We start from the raw sequence: 23,317 nt of genomic DNA on the forward strand, positions 1-23,317 counted from the left end.
GCCATTGACACTTTTCAGTGCCCAAACGTGGCTAACGTCATTGCAACCTTTGAAGTGAGGTATCTGTAATGAGTTGAATGACTCCAATCATGACTCACTCAAGGACTGAAATTTAGTCAAGCTGCATTGATCTCTTCGCGATCGAAGACATGGTATACTCTACTAAGTGGAATATTATTTCGGGTTAACCTCAGACTTACATTTTCTACACAAGCAACTGCGTGGGTCTTTTCCCTGGGTGCTGAGGAGAGGTTTTCGATCGAAGAAAATGCACAAACTGTGCCAAACGTAAGGGTGGCGCAAAGCTTCTTTTCCGCAGTTTATTGAGAGTTATTTCGTGTGCTCAGGTGTGTGATATTCGTGTCACAGTGATGTATCACTTCAGTAATTGTATAATAATTCCAATATCAAGGAAAGCAGGTGCAACAGGTGAGATTATCGAACTATCACTTTAATAATTCATGGTTGCGAAATACTAACATGAAATCTTAAAGGAAGAATGGAAAAACGCTTAGAAGGTGACCTCGGGAAATATGAGTTGGGATTGTGGAGATATGCAGGAACAGGTGAGGCAATCTTAGACAGAAGGACAGAAGAACTTACATTTACAACATTTTAAGACTTAGAGAAATCTTTGGATAATATTGACTTATAGAAGGATTTTGACAATGTTGTCTTCCAAATTCTGAAACTAGCAGCGGTAAAATACAGGGAGCGAAATGCTTATTAAAACTTGTGCAGACACGAGAGAATAGATATGAGTCGAGGGGCATGACAGGGAAGCAATGGTTGGGAAGTGAGTGAGACAGGGTTGTAGCCTGTCCCCGATGTTATTCCATCTGTACACTGAGCAAGCAGTGAGGAAAACCATGGAAAACGTTGTAGCAGGAATTGCAGTGAAATAAAAATTTTGAGGTTTACCGATGACGCTTTAATTCTCTCACAGACAACAAAGGACTTGGAAGAGCAACTGAACGGAATAGACATTTTCATGAAAGCAGGGTATAAGACGAACATCAACAAAAGCAAAGCAAGGGCAATGGAATGTAGCCCAATTAAATCAGATAACGCTGAGAGAATCGGATTAGGAAACGAGACACGCAAAGGAGTAGAGGGGTTTTGCCTTTTGGGCAGCAAAATAAGTGATGATACCCTAAACAGAGAGGATATAAAATGTAGACTGGCAATGGTTAGAAAAGCGTTTCTGCAGAAGAGAAATTTATTAATGTCGAATGTAGATTTAGGTGTAAGAAAGTCTTCTGTGAAGCTACACTCCTGGAAATTGAAATAAGAACACCGTGAATTCATTGTCCCAGGAAGGGGAAACTTTATTGACACATTCCTGGGGTCAGATACATCACATGATCACACTGACAGAACCACAGGCACATAGACACAGGCAATAGAGCATGCACAATGTCGGCACTAGTACAGTGTATATCCACCTTTCGCAGCAATGCAGGCTGCTATTCTCCCATGGAGACGATCGTAGAGATGCTGGATGTAGTCCTGTGGAGCGGCTTGCCATGCCATTTCCACCTGGCGCCTCAGTTGGACCAGCGTTCGTGCTGGACGTGCAGACCGCGTGAGACGACGCTTCATCCAGTCCCAAACATGCTCAATGGGGGACAGATCCGGAGATCTTGCTGGCCAGGGTAGTTGACTTACACCTTCTAGAGCACGTTGGGTGGCACGGGATACATGCGGACGTGCATTGTCCTGTTGGAACAGCAAGTTCCCTTGCCGGTCTAGGAATGGTAAAACGATGGGTTCTATGACGGTTTGGATGTACCGTGCACTATTCAGTGTCCCCTCGACGATCACCAGTGGTGTACGGCCAGTGTAGGAGATCGCTCCCCACACCATGATGCCGGGTGTTGGCCCTGTGTGCCTCGGTCGTATGCAGTCCTGATTGTGGCGCTCACCTGCACGGCGCCAAACACGCATACGACCATCATTGGCACCAAGGCAGAAGCGACTCTCATCGCTGAGGACGACACGTCTCCATTCTTCCCTCCATTCACGCCTGTCGCGACACCACTGGAGGCGGGCTGCTCGATGTTGGGGCGTGAGCGGAAGACGGCCTAACGGTGTGCGGGACCGTAGCCCAGCTTCATGGAGGCAGTTGCGAATGGTCCTCGCCGATACCCCAGGAGCAACAGTGTCCCTAATTTGCTGGGAAGTGGCGGTGCGGTCCCCTACGGCACTGCGTAGGATCCTACGGTCTTGGCGTGCATCCGTGCGTCGCTGCGGTCCGGTCCCAGGTCGACGGGCACGTGCACCTTCCGCCGACCACTGGCGACAACATCGATGTACTGTGGAGACCTCACGCCCCACGTGTTGAGCAATTCGGCGGTACGTCCACCCGGCCTCCCGCATGCCCACTATACGCCCTCGCTCAAAGTCCGTCAACTGCACATACGGTTCACGTCCACGCTGTCGCGGCATGCTACCAGTGTTAAAGACTGCGATGGAGCTCCGTATACCACGGCAAACTGGCTGACACTGACGGCGGCGGTGCACAAATGCTGCGCAGCTAGCGCCATTTGACGGCCAACACCGCGGTTCCTGGTGTGTCCGCTGTGCCGTGCGTGTGATCATTGCTTGTACAGCCCTCTCGCAGTGTCCAGAGCAAGTATGGTGGGTCTGACACACCGGTGTCAATGTGTTCTTTTTTCCATTTCCAGGAGTGTATTTATCTGGTGTGTAGCCATGTATGGAAGTGAAACATGAACTATGAACAGTTCACACAAGAAGAGAAGCTGTTGAAATGTTGTTCTAGAGAAACATGCTGAAGTTTAGATGGGTAGATAATGTGACTAATGAATAAGTACTGCAATAAAATTAACAGATGTGCAGAACTATAGACCTATATCTGTAACGTCGATCAGTTGTAGAATTTTGGAACACGTATTATGTTCTAGTATAATGACTTTTCTGGAGACTAGAAATCTGCTCTGTAGGAATCAGCATGGGTTTCGAAAGAGACGATCGTATGGAACCCAGCTCGCGCTATTCGTCCACGAGACTCAGAGGGCCATAGACTCGGGTTTCCAGGTGGATGCTGTGTTTCTTGACTTCCACAAGGCGTTTGATACAGTTCCCCACAGTCGTTTAATGAACAAGGTAAGAGCATATGGACTATCAGACCAATTGTGTGATTGGATTGAAGAGTTCGTAGATAACAGAACGCAGCATGTCATTCTCAATGGAGAGAAGTCTTCCGAAGTAAGAGTGATTTCAGGTGTGCCGCAGGGGAGTGTCGTGGGACCGTTGCTGTTCGCAATATGTATGAATTACCTTGTGGATAACATTGGCAGTTCATTGAGACTTTTTGCGGATGATGCTGTTATATATCGACAGGCTGTAACAATGGAAAACTGCACTGAAATGCAGGAGGATTTGCAACGAATTGACGCATGGTGCAGGGAATGGCAATTGAATCTCAATGTAAGCAAGTGTAATGTGCTGCGAATACATAGAAAGAAAGGTCCTTTATCATTTAGCTACAACATAGCAGGTCAGTAACTGGAAGCAGTTAATTCCATAAATTATATGGGAGTAGGCATTAGGAGTGATCTAAAATGGAATGACCATATAAAATTAACAGTCGGTAAAGCAGATGCCAGACTGAGATTCATTGGAAGAATCCTAAGGAAATGCAGTCCGAAGCAAGTAGGTTACAGTACGCTTGTTCGCCCACTGCTTGAATACTGCTCAGCAGTGTGGGATCCGTACCAGATAGGGGTGATAGAAGAGATAGAGAAGATCCGACGGAGAGCAGCGCGCTTTGTTACAGGATCGTTTAGTAATCGCGAAAGCGTTACGGAGATGATAGATAAACTCCAGTGAAAGACTCTGCAGGAGAGACGTTCAGTAGCTCGGTACGGGCTTTTGTTGAAGTTTCGAGAACATACCTTCACCGAGGAGTCAAGCAGTATATTGCCCCCTCCTACGTTTATCTCGCGAAGAGACCATGAGGATAAAATCAAAGATCAGAGCCCACACAGAGGCATACCGACAATCTTTCTTTCCACGCACGTTACGAGACTGGAATAGCAGGGAGAACGGATATACTCAAGGTACCCTCCGCCACACACCGTCAAGTGACTTGCGGAGTATGGATGTAGATGTAGATAAAATTCGGGAGAAAAGAAATTTGTGGCGCAACCATACTGGAAGGGATCGGTTGTTAGCATACCTTCCGAGGCCTCAAGGAAGGGAAGTGTGCATGTAGAAGGAGGCCAACAGATGCATTCAGTAAGTAGATTCTGAAGGATGTAAGTTGCAGTAATTACTCGGAGACGAAGAGGCTTGAACAGGATACAGTGTCATGGAGAGCTTCCTAAAAGCAGTCTTCAGACTGAAGACTACAAGAACAACATCACAGATGGAAAGGCTGTGAGTGCTGGAGCGAGAAGAAATCGTGGGGCAGTGCGGCTGGGAAGCGAGCGTCGCCCCCGAAGAGCGCGGCCAGCGTGCAGAGCGCGCGCACCTGCTGCCGCGCCGCGCCGTCGCGTGTGAGCGCGCCCGCCGCCACTTCCGCCGGCGCTCGGTCCACGCTGCGCCCGCACCGTGACGCGTCCAGCCGCGGCGCTGCGCACTCCACACCAACTGCACTGGCTGCCTCTGGCGGTCTCCATATGCCTCGCATTCTCAGGCGGCGTGCAGCTGTTACACCGCACCGCTCGCCACGCTTCTGAGCATTCGCAGGAACGAACCATCCGACCGACCGTACCACGCGTAATCGTGTTTTTTTGTCTGCCTCCCTAAAAAGAAATCACGCACGCGTTGAGACCGCATTCTTATGCAATAAGTGAATAGCCGGACGGAGTGGCCGAGCGGTTGTAGGCGCTACAGTCTGGAACCGCGCGACCGCTACGGTCGCAGCTTCGAATCCTGACTCGGGCATGGATGTGTGTGATGTCCTTAGGTTAGTTAGGTATAAGTAGTTCTAAGTTCTAGGGTACTGATGACCTCAGAAGTTAAGTCCCATAGTGCTCAGAGCCATTTGAACCATTTTTAATAAGAGAATACCTCATTCAAAGGTGGTTGTGTATTTTTCTAGATTTTACTAGAATAATGTGGTATGTCCCATGAGACATGCTACCATAGAGACGGATGTCTTTCTTTCTCTATTTACGAGGTTGAGCTATTTGTAGTTGTAAAGTTGACCTCCATGAAAGAACGTTGTATATCAGTGAAAATGGCAGAATAAACAGGGCTTAAAGTATTTGTATGGAGTGTAGCCATGTATGGAAGTGAAACATGGACGATAAATAGTTTAGACAAGAAGAGAATAGAAGCTTTCGAAATGTGGTGCTACAGATGAATGCTGAAGATTAGATGGGTAGATCACATAACTAATGAGGAGGTATAGAATAGAATTGGGGAGAAGAGGAGTTTGTGGCACAACTTGACCAGAAGAAGGGATAGGTTGGTAGGACATGTCATCATCAAGGGAGCACCAATTCAGTACTGGAGGGCAGCGCGGAGGGTAAAAATCGTAGAGGGAGACCAAGAGATGAATACACTAAGCAGATTCAGAAGGATGTAGGCTGCAGTAGGTACTGGGAGATGAAGAAGCTTGCACAGGATAGAGTAGCATGGAGAGCTGCATCAAACCAGTCTCAGGACTGAATACCACAACAACAACAAACAGGGCTTCGGGAATCCCGGTTATAAACTAGTAGAGCTTACGGAGGAGAGTGAGTAGATGCACTGACGAGCCAAAGAAACTGGTACACCTGCCAAACATCGTGCAAAGCCCACGGTAGCACGTAGAAATGTCGCAACACGACGTGCCATGGACTCGTCTAATGTCGAAGGAGGGCTGCATGAGTCATGCGGGGCTGTCCATAAATCAGTAAGAGTATGAGAGTGTGGAGATCTCTTCTAACCAGCACGTTGCATTGCATCCCAGATATGCACAACAATGTTCATGTCTGGGGAGTTTGGTGGCCAGAGGAAGTGTTTAAACTCAGAAGAGTATTCCCAGGGCCACCTCTGTGGCAATTCTGGACTAGTGGGGTGTCGCTTTGTCCTGCTGGAATTTCCCAAGTTCGTCGGAATGCACAGTGGACGTGAACGGTTGCAGGCGATCAGAGAGGGTGGTTACGTACGTGTCACCTGTCAGAGTCGTATATGGAAGTATCAGGGGTCCCTTATCACTCCAACTGCACACGCCCCACACCATTACAGAGCGTCCGCCAGCTTGAAAGGTCCCCTGCTGACATGCAGGCTCCTTGGATTCATGAGGTTGTCTTCATACCCGTGCACGTCCATCTGTTCCATACAATTCGAAACTTGACTCGCCCGACCAGCCAATATGTTTCCAGTCATCAACTGTCCAATACCAGTGTTGACGGGCCCAGGTGAAGCGTAAACTTTGTATCCTGCAGTAATCAAGAGTGCATGAGTGGGCCTTCGCCTCCGAAAGCCCATTTCGATGATGTTTCGTTGAATGGTTCGCACGCTGAAACTTGTTGATGACCTGGCATTGAAATCTACAGCAATCTGAGGAAGGGTTGCACTTCTGTCACGTTGAACGATTCTCTTCAGTCGTCGTTGGCACCGTTCTTGCAGAATCTTTCTCCGGCCGCAGCGATGTTGGAGATTTGATGTGTTAGGGGATTCCTGATATTCAAGGCACACTCGTGATATGATGGTATTGGAAAATCCCCATTCCATCGATACCTCGGAGATGCTGTGTCTCACTATAACACCACGTCCAGACTTACTTAAATGTTGATAACGCCGTTTTAGCAGCAACAACTGGTCTAACAACTGCGTCAGACACTTGTTGTCTCATATAGTCGTTGCTGACCGTAGCGCGGTATTTTGCCTGTTTACATACCACTGTATTTGAATACGCATAGCTATACCAGTTTCTTTGGCGCTTCAGTGTAATATTTTGAAATGGATCCCATGTCCGGAAGCTTACTGTTTCCGTCCTATAGATCTTTGAAATCATGATGGTAACATGATCACTTCTCAAGTAATTTATGAGGCATGACCTAGTACATCACTTGTTTTGCTATTCTACTCATTAATAAGCAAAGAAACACGCGAAATTGCTTACGTACTCGTTGATTGGTTCTCTTCAACGTGATGTAGAACGGCCTCTTGCAATTCATGTGAACAGTGTCTCCTTGGAACACCACAGTCACATCTGCCGACGGTGAAGGTACCCTTTTCTCCAAGCCGTTGCTTAAGTGGGGCGGATAGGTTATACTATGCGGTCTGACGTTGTGGATAATGATCCTGATAAAGCCAATGAGCAGCTCTTCCATTACTGTCAGCTTCGCCAGGCAGAGGATCATTTCGGTGTATTCTGGAAACGTTCGCCGACGCATGTATGAGGCTCGAACCAGGTCAGAGATGTAGGATAGTCGTCATATGGCATCAGTTAATCGGACGTAACCACACTCCCTCCCCCCCCCCTTTTCCCTCCAAGACTACCCTGTTGAATACCTGACTAGCAAACATGTTTTCAAACGGCTGTAGCACGGAAACGGTACTTTTCCGGACATTGGCCCTAGTTCAGAATATCATGAACTCACTGCCATCTACAAGTCTTAGAAGTTATAACGGGACTTTCCGAACACCCTGTATATTGAGTACGTGGAGCTCCAGAGCTCTTAGGTATTTCAGAAAGTTATGTTTCCGCCTTGAGATGCTGGTAAAATTATTTCTACAGCTGTTTCAGTCGTCTGACCATCATCATTTTCACAAAAGTATTCAACATCATGTTAGCCGAAATATAAAATCGTTATCGTCAGGTGATAAAATCTTGAATAATACACTTTTATTATATCGTAATATAAATTACGTCATTCTATAAAAAATGTACTATGAAGCGCACTCATTCATGTTAAAACTGATAGGCGTTAACACTGTGGGCAGATTCGTATCAAAGAGAGGGACTGAACAGTTTGTAGCGTCCCACCGTTTAGTGAGTAGTTAAAAATGGTTTAATTATCTGTGAATAACTTGCCTTCGGAGTCCCTCGACGACTGCATACATGAGCAAAAATATTGTTGTTCAATAAATACAGGATACCATAATGGATATCACTACAATGATGTACGCTACTACTGAAGTAAAGTAAGAACGTAGATTTATGCACTTCAAAACCTGTATCTTATGAGCTCATTATCAATCTTCGGTGAAATAAGCCTCGCTGTTACTACTACAATGGCGATATTAAATAGTCCAGATGCAGTAGTTTGTGTGTGTGAAATGCATAGAAATGCGGGTGTGAGGTCCATTGCATTGTTCAACACTAATACTCAACGAAGTACGAATATAAAGTCATATATCATTCTGCCTTTTCCAATCCACCTACAGGCCACAAGTGGCCCATCGGGACCATGCGACCGCCGTGTCATTCTCCTTGTAGGATGCGGATAGGAGGGGCATGGGGTCAGCACACCACTCTCCCGGTCGTAATGATGGTATTCTTGACCGAAGCCGCTACTATTCGGTCGTGTACCTCCTCAATTCGCATCACGAGGCTGAGTGAACCCCGAAAAATGGCAATAGCGCATGGCGGCCTGGATGGTCACCCATCCAAGTGCCGACCACGCCCGACAGCGCTTAACTTCGGTGATCTCACGGGAACCGGTGTATACACTGCGGTAAGGCCGTTGCATCATTCTGCCTTTTGCGATATTAAATCAAACTATTTAACACTCCAAAATAATCCGTTACTTTAAACACCCCCAATTAAAATTCCTTATTGGGTTTTGTGTAATTTATCGTAGCCGCCAAACAGTTAATTATTATGATTATATGACTGTGTGCATAATGGAAGAAAGGCTATCGATTTTTCTGCTGGTTTCAGGGGTATTTCAACTGAGTGCGGCTGTTCTGAGACGGAATAGTGGAATGATTGAAAGTTTGTCTATTATTAAGGACCACAATGGTAGCGATGTACAAACTGATATATATATATTTCTACCAACACACAAATTCTGAGGCAGTTGCTACCTTCGCCTTACACGTCTAATTACTGTTATATGTTTTTATTGATGGCTGATTTTTAGTGCTTCGTCACACGCAATGCTGATGGTTAACATTCACAACAATCCTCACTGCAATCCATGGTTGTTGCTGGCCGACGCGGTTGACGCGAAACACGTAATTCGGCACTTGTCACTTTCTGTTTCATATCACTCGTGAATCGGTGTTAGTGAGGGTCAACCCCACGACGATCAGGGGGACGTGCTCATTCGTCATACTCCGGTGAATTTTACCGTTTACAACTCACTCGCCCACCATTCTTGCCTGTCTCCCCACCACCACCGCTTGCTCGACGCTCTCCAATACTACTCCGCACTCGACACTCGCTCTCATTGCTCCTGTTGCGCTCGACAATCGACTCCTGCCTACTATCGACCTGGGCGTCGGATACAAGCATCTATGTTCGTGGGATCACGGATCCCTTACATCCCCGCCCTAAAAACCTTCTTTGTAGTCACAGGCGAAAAAGAATAATAGTAAAAAATTATCACATATCATATAAATGAAAGTGAGGAACATAAGTTCTGGTTCAAATACTGAAAATTACATCGTATCACAAATAGTACCCTATTGACTCCGGTAGCAAACTGTCCCTACAGAAACATCATACAAAATGAACAAAATCAATCTATCTTAATGAACATAGCATGGTAAATATTTTTATAAAACTTTGTCTTACATTCAATTACCAAAAATCTTCACTTTCAAAGGTTTGTACGGGCTATTAACTACATACTTATTATAATTTGCTACAGCAAAGACAAAAAAACAAATTAGTTGAATGCCAGCTACCCCTTTGGTATGCCGTCCTTTCAGCGGGGTTTGTGCTGTCCATACTACTATCACTCTAACTTATAACTCACTCAGTCAACACACATTAAAGTTAAGGAAAAAACTTAAAACTCACTTGGTCAACACACATTAAAGTTACGGAAGAAATTCACAACTTATTCATTTGAGTCCTTAACACAAGCGAAATTGAATATCAAAACAAAATACAGCATTTACACCTTGACTTATGCAATTATTTTACAATCCCTCATACCTCTACAGATCGATTCAGTGATCTTAAATGCTCCATTACAGCACTAAAAATGTCTATTTGCATCGCTATAACTAATGTGGTCATCCAATGAAAAATTTTAAATTACTGATCATTTCATTTTGCCAAACATTACTGCCATATGTGAATGGTTATCATTAATACTCAAATGAGAGATACAATATTTCCTGTTATATTGATGTTAATCTAAATCTGCTATATGGATATTTATTATTCATTACACAGTGCCAGAATTCTGCTTCTAAAGCTTGACGTAAGCATAATCATAATTGACTCTGATAGCTAATTGGATACATGAATTACTCATGAGTTACTCTTTCTGTTTTATCAGCATACTTTAGATCAACATGTATACCTACAAACAACTTGCAAACAGATATTGCATATGCGCTAAATGACATACTTCAAACATCTCATACTCAATACACTTCATTACACATAACTCCCTCAATTTAACAGCATTATCAACTGCAAATAAACGTATATCTATCTTCAACCTACATCAATCCTCCATATACTTCAATACTTCAAACATCTCATACTCAATACACTTCATTACACTAACTGCAAATAAATATATATCTTCAACCTACATCAATCCTCCATATTCGCCACAATAACTACATAAATATACTACTCCAGGCTCCTTGGCCTCTCCGTAAATAATATTTCACATCATTTATTCGAACAACCATCTCCTCATGTATTTGTTTCTTTATATATTCATCTACTTACGAGCTGATACATTACTTCAGTTCTCTTGCAATTACTTGACCTTTTCATGCCTCATAGAACAAGTCTGTAACATTACACAAACTCTTGTTTCACCAATTAGCTTCCCACCACATTTTATAAACATTAAATTTCTGATCTGGTTCTCATTTTATTACTTCTGGCACTATTAATTTTGTAATGTACTTATTTGTAACTTATTGATTCTTTGACATCTCATACTCTACATCAACAGTAACTACTTATCCTTATTTTAAGTCAACTATAAATCTGCTACATGGGTCCTGACTGAATTACTTGGATGACTACTACCAATCCTAACTACTACACACTAACTTTCTTAACCTAAAGACAGAGAAAGATGGTAGAGGAGTGAAACTTGAAATAAGAAATAAAGTCTCACCCAGCTGGGAGTGTACCAGTCGCAACTTGCTATGCCAGAAAAAGAGTTGCTGGCTCCCTACACCTAACTTTCTTCAATTTGTACCTCACGATCCCTTTGTCTATCTTCTCCCCTCTCATAATTCCTGTCATTATCATCATTATCTCTCCCATAATTGTGGTGAAACTGTCGACCATTGCCATGGTTCCTATGTCCATTACCCCCACCTCTACCTCTGTAATTTGGTGGGCCATTAAACTGATTCTGATGATAATTATTTCCACCTTGGTTCTGGTCATGCATCTGGTCATTTTCCTGTGCATGAATAGTTTCTAATTGCACCATTACTTCCAATAAAGTATCTTTATCTTTAATCAGGCTTCCAGATAAGTTTTCTTGCATCTTGCGACTTAATCTCCTTTTAATTGTTGATATCATTATGTCGTCATTCAATGGCTGCTCCAATGTTTCATTCAACTCCCATAGACGCTCAGCAAATTCTCTCAAGGTACCTCTCCAGATATTAAGGGACTTGCGATGCAGTAAATTTTCAAGTGTTGCACACTGGTGACTTTTGGACCAGTGTTTCTTTAAAAACTCTTCCTCAAACTGACTGTAGCTGGTAACTTCTTCTTTCTTCCTACCTCCCCAGGTGAAAGCTTCACCTTCCATTCTGTCTATTGCGAACTGAATTTTATCTCAATCTCGTAAGTGTGCTGGGAAAACTCCTCGTAACCACTTAGTAAACATCATTGGATTTAATGCCCCTTTGGGGGTATATTTTTGCCCCATGTTTGTCTGGGTATACCTATTATCAGCATTTACTAACGTAACGAACTTGCCCTCCCCTACTGTTAAGGTGGCACTATTTATCTTCCTATTAATCTCTTCGGTTTTAGTTTCTAGCTGTTGGACTCCCTTCTGCAGCTGTTTGATCTCACTTGTGACTCTATGTTCCACAGCCTCCTCCAATTTCACTTGCCTATTTCCCAATTTACCAATATTAACCTGGCACAGCTGCTGCACCTGTACCATGTCTTCAATCCATTGGTTCTGGTGTGCTTCCATTTCTTTCATTCTCCCCTCCAACTCAGTCTTGACCTCCCTGACACCCCCCTTAGCCTTTCCGATTATCTCTACTTTCATATCGTTCATCTCTTCTCGGAATCGATCTACATTCACCTGTAGCTTGTCATCTCTCTCCTGAAGAGTTATTCTCATCTGTTCCTAGAATTCTTGCAGTCCTTCCCTTAAGTTTTCTTGGTTTTCTTGGGACATCTCTGCTATAATTTTCTTGATTTCTTTGTTTTCTTTCTTGATTTCGTCAATTCCTTTGGACATCTCTTCTATGCACTTGTTGATTTCTTCATTTCCTTTCTTGATCTCATCATTTCCTTTGGACACCCCCTCTATTCGCTTGTTGATTTCTTGGAGCATCTTAAGTATTACTGACTGCAATTCTCCATCCTCAAGACTCAGTTCCTTTCTAATTGCTTTTACTGGTGTCTCAGGGTAACCAGTTGAATGACCCAATGGGCTGTCCATTGACATTCCACTACTACCAATTCCTGACTCATCCTTGTCCTCCTGCCCTATCTCCATTTTTCTAATTACCTCCTCCACAACCTTTTCCTTCAGTTCAGGAACCATTCTCAATTATTCACCATGCACTGACAAGAAAAGAAAAAAAAAAAAATAACCTCCTAGTAATCCAAACACTCACTAATTAGCTAATAACGAAATAATCCTTACTGCATTAGGTTAACCCAGATTGGCAAAATAGACCTCTCAACTGAACACCAGAAATTACATAAGCCTACCCAGATCAAACATCAATGACTGCGTTTATACACAAAATCTCGAAGTAACATACACACAACTTAAAAGACCTATAAACATGTAGTTTACAATAAATAATGCAAATGAGACACTATTCTGTGCTGTACAGCATGAAAACACATGCATTTTAGCATACCATGCTTCAGAGCAAATTCGCAAAGAAATGTTAAAAAATTTGTTTTTATATTTTCTGCAACTGACAAATTTAATTTGAAGTTCCTTCCGCGCTCTGAAGATAGTGAAATACTAATTAGTCTCGCGCCAGCAAACCGTCCTCACTCACCCCTCGACGCTTGTCGAAGTCGCGATGTTTTGACGTTTGAAGTCGCGCTGCTAGTCGTGTTGGCGTTGGCTCCTCCGGCGCGGCCACTGTCAGGCGAAGCGTCGTTGTAGCTGGTGTGGTGCCCTGTGCACTGTTTATGTCCGCGGCGAATCGCGCTGAAGCAGTCTCGTAGACCAGTGGTTGGCGACGGGATGGAGCTGCTGTCACGTATTTCGCTGATCGGCGGGTAGGTGTATACTTCGAGGGTTCGCCACTAGATGTCGAACTCCGCGTTGTCGTTGTTTCTGCTTCAACCACTTGGCTCCGCTGTAGTCACTGGTCAGTGTGGTACATCTCCGCTATCCAAAACCTTGCTGTCGCGGCGAGTTGAGGTTCTTCACTGCTCCAGACTCTTTGGCTAGCCGCTCACAGTCTGGGTGACATCATCCAACAATTACGCCACAGTCAACACTCGCAAATGCAGTAACAGTTTATGGCTCCACATCAAATTGAGCGATTTACACCGTTCAAAAGATAATTTCGGATACAAAGACAGTTGAGAATATGCTCCTGATACTTTCGTAACGGAATTTTGACTGGTTCACTCGCGATTATGCACAAACGCGCCTTTTCTTAGAATATGAATTCTACAGCAATTCACGCAGGTTCTCGTGTCCATACTTCAATATATTGTTTATTAACACTGCTTTTGTCACTTGAACTCATAAAAACAAATTGTTTACTGTTTCTCAGTCACTCTTGTACTTAATTGTCGAAATAATGTGCTTCTTTCCCGCGATTTCTAATTTCACCATACATGTTATATTACACTGTTTCTAGTTGGAATACCGTAATTTTAGTCACGGTAACGACAATGCCGTATTATTCTATCACTAAAATTGCCCGATAATTGCAAAAGTCATTCCACTGAAACCAGAAATGGTGCTTAATAAATCATTGTGCGGATCCGAAGATTGCAACTGTCCTTTTCCCGGGAGCCAAGACGAAACACCCCCGATTAAAATTCCTTATTGGGTTTTGTGTAATTTATCGTAGCCGCCAAACAGTTAATTATTATGATTATATGATCGTGTGCTTAATGGAAGAAAGGCTATCGGTTTTTCTGCTGGTTTCGGAGGTATTTCAACTGAGTGCAGCTGTTCTGAGACGAAATAGTGGAATGATTGAAAGTTTGTCTATTATTAAGGACCACAAAGGTAGCGATGTACAAACTGATATATATATATATATATATATATATATATATATAATTTTTTTTTCTAACACACAAATTCTGAGGCAGTTGCTACCTTCACCTTACACGTCTAATTACGGTTATATGTTTTTATTGATGGCTGATTTTCAGTGCTTCGTCACACGCAATGCTGATGGTTAACATTCAAAACAATCCTCACTGCAATCCATGGTTGTTGCTGGCCGACGCAGTTGACGCGAAACACGTAATTCGGCACTCGTCACTTTCTGTTTCATATTACTCGCGAATTGGTATTAGTGAGAGTCAACCCCAAAACGATCAGGGCGACGTGCTCACTCGTCATACTCTTGTGAATTTTACCGTTTACAACTCACTCGCCCACCATTCTTGCCTGTCTCCCCACCACCACCGCTTGCTCGACACTCTCCAATACTACTCCGCACTCGACACTCGGTCTCACTGCCTCCTGCAGTGCTCGACAATCGACTCCTGTCTGCTATCGACCTGGGCGTCGGATACAAGCATCTATGTTCGTGGGATCACGGATCCCTTACATACTGCACTGTTCTAATATGCTGTTTTAGACAATGTCCAACACACTAGTTTCTCTATTGCAAATCCAAACCTAAATCGTGCACCAAGAACTTACTTCAACTGTAGCACGGATCTGTCCACTAGTGGGTCCAACACTCATCTGCCCTAACATTATTCGAGGCCGAGTATTTATACTCTTCCTACAATGTACTACTAGTTATAATAATGCAAAACCTAATTTATAATATGAAATAGTTTGAAAACATTATCAAACACTCTATAATATTCCCTACTTTCGTAGAACAAGTTTAAGACATCCTCTAAACACATAAAAATCACATTAATATTGAAATTGCAGAAAAAATTCTAACAATGCTAAATGATCAATTATCTATACTTGTTAATTAGGCTCGAGATTTAATTCCCACCATTTACACATGATGAGAACGAAATATGTTATTCTTTTGTCTAAACATTTTCCATATATTAATTTTTTGAATCTGATTTTGATTGTTTATGGTACAAAGGTATTGTAACTACTATTGTTTGGTATTGCTATTATTCTTCTAAAAGCCTTTTTCCTATTATCGAAAAGTAATTGAATTTAGATATAGCTGGAGATATAAGAATATTGATCTAATAATACGTAATGCAGGGATGGTAACCATAAGCCTGGAATGTTATAACCTTACCGCTAGAGTCAAAGATAGTGTATGAAAACTGACCTTTGTGACCATCCTTGGCACGAACAGTAAACAGTGTTCAACTGTTCAATCTCCTCTGCGTGGTACAAATCTGTTCACAGCGTTAACAACGACTTTGTAGACTGACCAAAAAACTTGTATTTCGATATGATAATATGGTTTTCACACTTGACGATAGCGAATTTGATTCATGATGCCTTGAATACTTTTATGAATTTGATGATGGTCAGACTACTGGTACTCGTGATATAAATACGATATTTTATCAACAGCTCAAGGCCACAGTATGACTTTTTTTAAAAAATGGCGGACGTGACAAATGTAAGTTTCACTCCAAAGGATATTTTATCGTTAAATAAAAGCATAGAAGAAAAATCGATTGGAAGCAGAATGCCAAGAAATGTTGGATAATCTTATATTTTTACAGATAGTGAAGACATGGCTGAAAAAATACGTCAAAAATGATACGTGCAAGAACGGGCCATAGAATTATAACGTAAGAACTGATACTAAAATAATTTGCATGGTGCGGCCGTCAGTTTCCTCAAAACATCAACTGGACAAAGAGTTTTGCAACTACCTTGTTTTGGCAGGATGAGAAATTTTACAACAGTAGAATATCAGTTTGTTATTTCGACGCTTAGCTTTCTGTCTTGGTACCTACTTCTGTATTAATCGGGGAAAAAGAAGGGTTATGGATGTCACGATTTCCTCTGAATGGAAGTATGTGATATCTTAAGCTTGTTTAAGTACATCTTCCATTACAAAGGAAATGAACCAGAACGACTTTGTTGCTGTCGATGTTCTTGAAGCAATTACTAGTTACATGGTTCAGTATCAGTGCAGACGATCCAAATGAAATATCTCTGCGTCTTAGTCGTAACGTCACTTAACCTTCAGTAAGTCATTCTCTGATGCAAACAAAAGGGAAAATCAACTCACGTTAACATTCCTGTATCTGTTATGAGGTTTTCTTTGTTATGTAAAGAACTTCTTCCTGAACCGGCAGAGAAGAGGATGGAGTTGTTGGGTATGTGTACTCGTATTTACCTTCATGTACAACACAGAGAATTTTATGTTAATTTACCTTCTGAGAAGAAAAATACATTGGAAGCAGAATGCCAAGAAATGTAGGAACGTAAAGTTGGGCGGCTTGCGGAGTATAAATGTAAATGTAAACAGTTCAGTTTATGTTTCCTCTTTTAATTTTTCTTTGTTATTGTTTCCTATCCTATGTAGTATATTCCTTTTGGATTTAGACCTTAATTAAATGAAGTAATTGTATTATTTCATTATGTCAGATAATGTATTCTGCTAGAGAGTTCCATTATTTTTGCCATTGTAAAAGGAAATTAATATTTTTTTATATACAACGTTATTCCACAATGTATTTACAGGGGATATGCAACGATCATATAGAAAGCTACGTAAAAATTAAGATATCTTTATAATATTGTAAAACGTGCTAAATACTTTTAGCTTCTCTATAATATGTCCTGTATAACTTGATCGTACTCAAAAATACGTATAAATGAACAGTACTAGAGGAAAAGAACAATTATTTTTACTTCCCAAAAAACTGTGAAACTGTGATTAAAAAATGGTTCAAATGGCTCTGAGCCCTATGGGACTTAACATCTGTGGTCATCAGTCCCCTATAACTTAGAACTACTTAAAACTAACTGACCTAAGGACATCACATACATCCATGCCCGAGGCAGGATTCGAACCTGCGACCGTAGCGGTCACGCGGTTCCAGACTGAAGCGCCTAGAACCGCACGGCCACACCGGCCGGCGATTGTGATACACAACCCAACCAACTTAGAGGATTGAAGTTTAATAAATCATGCAGTACTGTGAGACACTGTTCAATATCAGCGCTTTGTCGGAAACGTACATCAGTTTACTGTTGATGTCAGTTTGTCATGTGATCACAACCATCGATGAGTTTTATGATGGGAAAATATGAATGTGCAAACAATGTAAGATATCCTTGAACCAGACAATTTTCTCAGGTATGCAATCGCATTAAACATAGTTTAGTAAACATCTTCATTCGTATCTACATCGACACACACATACTGCGCAACTCACCATAAGGTACACAGCTGAGTATGCCACTGTCAGGCATACCCCTTCCCTGTCACAGTCGGAAACTGAGTGGTGGAATAGCGACTCTCTGTGTGCTTGCGTACAAACCGTGATTTCTCTGGTGTTGTCTTCTCGGTCCTTACACATCAGTAGGATGGTTCTGCAGTTTTTTGCAAATGCCGCTGTTCTAAACTTCCTCAATAGCGTTTTCTAGAAAAGAATGTCGCCTTCCTTCTAACCAATAGAGTTTCAGTTCACGGAGAATTTCCGTAATTTTCGCGTGTGGATCGAACACAAATCTAGCAACAGGCCTGTGAAATGCTTCGATGTCTTAATCCGGCCTAGTTGGAATCTTAGACACTCGAGAAGTCCTCAAGACTGGAGCGCGCAAGTGTTCTGTACGGATTCCCCGTTACAGATAAGCAACAATTTCCTAGAATTTTGTCAGTAAACCGAAGACCTTTCACCTTCCCACGGCCGACATTACGGGCAAGTTGCATTTCGTGCCGCTTTGCAACGACTGGCCTCGATACCTAAACGACAAGGGTGTGTCTTCCAGCACACCCTTAACACGATATTCGATTGTTTAATATTAAAAATTTTAAAAATCCCGTGAAATTAAAACAAATAAATCAACAACGCTGCCTCAGCTAAATTAAATGCGGAAGATATCCACTATCTCCAAAAAATGAGTGTGAAATCTTATGGGACTCAACCGCTGTCTCCAGAAACAACTGATGTTTTCGAGTTGGCGTAAATATTGCTAATTCGTGGACTTCTTTAAGTCAGACCCTGAGGTATGAAGGGGAGAGTGCTATACCCTGGAACAATTTTCAGACTTTCGCCTCTAGCGCTGTAATAGAAGTTTAGTGTATTTTCTTATTCCATTTTTAAATGATGGCATTCACTTTTTATGTGCAGGATTATCTTCCTGAAAATACAAAAATGTCTCCCTAAAATAAGTGTTTTTCAAAATCTAAAAACATTTTCCTCCTTACCTACAGCTGTGCTCCGCAAGCCAGCTTGCAGTCTGTGGTCGACGTGAACGATACTTTGTGTACAACTGTCTCTTTCCCCCTTTCCCGTTCCAGTAGCGAGTGGTTCGCGATACTAACGATTGCTATTAGCCTCTGTCGGGGCTCGACTCTCTATTTTTATCCTCATAGCCTTTTCCCGAGATATACATAGGAGGATGCAATATATTGTCTCACTCTTCTAGGGGCGTATACTCTCAAAAATTTAACAGCAGACCATACCACGATGCAGACCGCCTCTCTTGTAGCTGTCGAGCTGTAGTTGGCTGATCACCTCCGTGACGCTTTCGCGCGTACGAACCTGTAACGAAATGTGCTGCTGTGCTGTGGGGCTTCTCTGTTTCCTCTATAATTCCTGTCTGGTATGGATCTCAGACTGATAAGATATATTCAGGCACTGGTCAAATGTGTGTTTTGAAACATAAGTCCTTTGTTGATAGACTACATTTCCTTAGTATTCTTCTAACGAATATGTCTGGCATTTCCCTTGCGGCGCCCACTTTCTGGGTAGGTCCTTGAACCGTGGCGCTCGTTACTGGCGCGCCAGTCTCTTGGATGTCCATTATCAATCCTTCGATGTTTCTTATCTTTGCTTGCCTTGTTGTTTTCCGCATTCGCGGGGCGGGTACCAATTGAAGTTTGCTCGGGCTAACTGCTGAGACGCCGTGAGGTACGAGGTGGGAAGCAACCACGTATATGTGGAGTTGGTTGTACGCGGTCTGCCAGTTCAGGATGGAGGATATGTGTTGGCTGCCTGCCTGTCTGCTCTCCTGATTTTGTTCGCCGTGCCTTGCGACCACCTAGCTTGGGTTGCTGCCTGGTGTATCCTACACGACACATACCGGACGTCCAGCAGAAGTTAAGCAGCCTTGTGTTTCTTTTAAAGAAAAGGAGCAAATGTATAAGACTTTTGGTAACCAATTTTGGTGGCCTCTTATGTGTGGCCTTAGCGTTTACACTACCTTTGGGGAGAACTGCTTCTTTTAAATTTAAATAGTTGGGGTTCCCTGTCCTTTATAATCTTTTGGGGGTTTTATTTGAATTTTCTCTTTGGGGTTCCTTCCTTGTGCTTGGTTAAATGTTTACTTGTATAGCGGGAAGTGACTCCTGGTTAAAACTCGGAGAATGTGTTTGATGTTACTGCCGCCTCTGGCATTCGTCTTTTCATTTAAGTGTTGTCATCCCTTGGAGCGATCTGGTGTCACTCCTCGTTAATTAATGCTGGTTTGTGTGTACTTAATTTTGAATTGGCCATTTGAATTAATATTTTGGAGCGCAGTATAGCACTAAGGCAACCTCACTGTATACCACCTTGTGCCCCGGTCTAGTACCTTAATTTTCAGTGGCACGAGTTAGCTCCACTACCCCTTTTACTGACGTGCTCCCTTCAAAATATTGTCTTGTATAAGTTCGCCCCATGTGTGTCTGGGAACACAAAGATGAGCTTTAGTGTGACTTCAGTGCTAGTCAGTTAATGGAATCTTCATTTTTGGCTTGGCTTCCACTGAAGAGTTTGAGTGGAGCGTTGTGTGTTTGATTTGTTATTCATTTAATTACTGGAAGTTTGTTTACTTAATGGTGAGCAAGACATTTAAACACCCAAGTTCCTGGGTGTTTCTAATTCGTTCCAAATGGCCTACTGCTTATTCAATGGCAAGGCTGTTGATTAGTTGGTTACTGTGAGTACAAATTCACGCTATTTATTGTTACCGAAATTGTTAAAGTATCTGTGTCGTGATTCAGTCACTAGCTAACTGCTCGAGCTAAATTGACATAAACCTTACATTGCTTCCTTAAAATTTGTTGCCAGAAGAAACGCTTATGAGAACGAAGTTTTGTCACTACTTATGTTAACCCATATTTCATGTAGTTAAATTTTATCTTAAAATGTGTATTTCTCTGATGTAATAAACGAGTTATAAAAGAAAAAAGCAAAGGGACCTGGTCCTTCCTATTGTGTCCGGTTTGTAACACGTAACGTCAAGTTGGTACAGTATTAGCAAAAATGGTCGCCCTATTTCTTCCAGCTGCGAAGGCTTCCGTTGTGGCGAAAATGAGATCGAGACTATATTATGTGCCCCGATGTGTCGATTCAGGAAAGTAGGAAATAGAGACGGTTAGCTAAGATGAACTATGCTTCGATCAGAATAAGGAAAGGAATTAACCATGGCTGTGCCAATGTGTTCGGTTCCGTTTTACTTGTTTGCGAAATATAACTGCGACTGCAGCAGCTGTGAATTTCCATTCCGTTCACACCCTCATTATTAACTTGCAGTATGGAATGGATCCGTAGGAAGTCTCGCTTCTGTTCACTTCAGATGTTAGCAGGAAAATGAAATAGAGAACTAAAGCGCATTACAACAACGAACCTCAATATTTGCCTTAAGGGTCGCAATTGTCGTCTACAACTGGCTGTGACCAGAGGAAACTGAACGAACGGCACCTGTGAACTCGACGGAAACGACAATCAATCCCATTATCAGATTGTCTATCGCTGTAGTGGCTGTCCTGTTTAAAACTTGTCTGTCAGTCTCTTTATCATGAGGATCGATGATCGATGTCTGGTCTTAAATGCACGATAAAACCGTTGTTTTCAGCCTTCCGTGCAGCTTGCAACTTACGAGGAAATACGGTTTGCATATGAGACACTCGAATTACTGAGTTTTTACGCCGGACCGGCAGTACGTAATTTTGATCTCAACTCTTCCTGAATGCACGTGCACGCAGTATACGCTATCTAATGAAAAGTATCCGGACCCCTCTCTGTAATGCGGAATTGACCAATAGAGCCGGCCGCGGTGGTCTAGCGGTTCTAGGCGCGCAGTCCGGAACCGCGCGACTGCTACGGTCGCAGGTTCGAATCCTGCCTCGGGCATGGATGTGTGTGATGTCCTTAGGTTAGTTAGGTTTCAGTAGTTCTAAGTTCTAGGGGACTGATGACCTCAGATGTTAAGTCCCATAGTGCTCAGAGCCATTTGAACCATTTTTTGACCAATAGATGTTACTAGAGACGGGCCCACCTGTATGAGCCGGCCGGTGTGGCCGAGCGGTTCTAGGCGCTTCAGTCTGGAACCGCGCGACTGTTACGGTCGCAGGTTCGAATCCTGCCTCGGGCATTGATGTGTGTGATGTCCTTAGGTTAGTTAGGTTTGAGTATTTCTAAGTTCTAGGAGCCTGATGACCTCAGATGTTGAGTCCCATAGTGCTCAGAACCAGTTTTGAATCCACCTGTATGAAAGAGAACATGGAGTATTGGATAGTCATCAGAAAAGCAGTGTGGATCGGTCAAAAGAGCTTAGTGACAGATCGTGGACAAATTGTTGAATATCGCCTTAGTAACAGGTCCGTAAGGAGCGCTTGAACTCTTCCAATGCTTCCCAAGTCTATTGTTGATGTTGCGACATGGAGACGCAAAGGACTAGCCACAGGTAAACCCAAGACCATTTATGACGGGCAGGGATTATCGAGCATTGCAGAGGGTGGTTGTAAAAAATGTTCCGAGTTCCAAAGTGCTATCAGAAGTTCGGGGAGCACAATGATTGAGAGCAGGCAGGTATAAAGGATTAGGTCCAGCTGACGAGCAGCTCCTCGTAAACCAAACATTCCTGTAGTCATTGCTAAGTGGTGCTTGAGAAGATGTGAAGAGCTACGCCACTGGGCTGTGGATGACTGGGAACAAATGATTTGGAGTGACGAAACACGCTACACCTTTCAGCAATTCGATGGAAGCACTTGGACACTGCGAATTTCTGGACAATGTTACCTACCATATTGTGACAAAAGTGAAGTACGGAAGTGCAGGCGTTACAGTGTGGGGTTATATTTAGTAGTCAGGGCTTGCTCCTCTTACTGTGCATAAGAAAAACTAAACGCGTAAGAATATGAACAGGTTGTGTACTGCGTACAGTAAAGAAACATTTAGGAAGCTGTAGTTGTTTGTATCACCTTGACAATACACTCTGTCATAAAGCAGCATCTTTGAGGCATGATTTTTGGACAATAACATTCCTGAACCTAGGGAAACACCTTTTAGATGAGTCAGAAAAAATTTGCTCCAGATCCCAACGTCCAACAATACAACATTCACGGGTTTCGCTTGGAGGAAGAGTTGGCGACCATTCGTCCACAGACATTCGGACAGCTCACTCAATGTGTTCCCAGAGGAGTTCAAGCCGAGATAAAGACACAAACCCCACACTAATGTCCGCTAACGGGTGTTCGCAAACTTTTGATCTGATCGTATACATTATGTTGAAGGACCTGTGTAGTACGCAATCAGCAGCGGCGAGGCTGTACTATAAATAAACAAAGAAAGTGATCTTCACAAGTAAATATGTATCATTCTGCGGATGAATCGTGTCGTGAATTCGTCTGCAGACAACATGGTGTGAACAGGGCTCAGAGGTGCTAGTTGATGTTGAGGCCCCAGGACAAA

The 23,317-nt window shown here is 42.9% G+C and overlaps 1 pseudogene; it reads right to left on the bottom strand.

The window, feature by feature from the left end:
• Positions 1-8,535: 8,535 nt before the first annotated feature.
• On the bottom strand, positions 8,536-8,653 carry LOC124596913 (annotated as a pseudogene).
• Positions 8,654-23,317: the final 14,664 nt, after the last annotated feature.

The sequence above is a fragment of the Schistocerca americana genome, chromosome 2 (genome assembly GCF_021461395.2).
Source record: "Schistocerca americana isolate TAMUIC-IGC-003095 chromosome 2, iqSchAmer2.1, whole genome shotgun sequence".
Lineage (NCBI taxonomy): Eukaryota > Metazoa > Arthropoda > Insecta > Orthoptera > Acrididae > Schistocerca > Schistocerca americana.